Source organism: Triticum dicoccoides, chromosome 5A, assembly GCF_002162155.2.
Source record: "Triticum dicoccoides isolate Atlit2015 ecotype Zavitan chromosome 5A, WEW_v2.0, whole genome shotgun sequence".
Taxonomy (NCBI): Eukaryota; Viridiplantae; Streptophyta; class Magnoliopsida; order Poales; family Poaceae; genus Triticum; species Triticum dicoccoides.
The window spans coordinates 62,493,389-62,493,871 of NC_041388.1; positions in this window are offsets into that span (position 1 = coordinate 62,493,389).

Sequence of the window (483 nt, forward strand, 5' to 3'; positions counted from 1 at the left end):
TATCAATATTTACCTCTCGACCATTTCGAGACTCCTCGTCATGTCCGTGATCTCATCCAGGACTCCGAAAAACATTCGGTCACTGAGGGAGTCCTGGATTAGGGGGTCTCCGGACAGTCGGACTATCTCCATTGGCCGAACTATTAGACTATGAAGATACAAGATTGAAGACTTTGTTTCGTGTCCGGATGTGACTCTACTTGGCGTGGAAGGCAAGCTAGGCAATACGAATATGGATATCTCCTCCTTTGTAACCGACCTTCTGTAACCCTAACCCTCTCCGGTGTCTATATAAACTGAAGGGTTTTAGTTCGTAGGACAACAACCATAACATACAATCATACCATAGGCTAGCTTCTAGGGTTTAGCCTCTCTGATCTTGTGGTAGATCTACTCTTGTACTACCCATATCATCAATATTAATGAAGCAGGATGTAGGGTTTTACCTCCATCAAGAGGGCCCGAACCTGGGTAAAACATCGT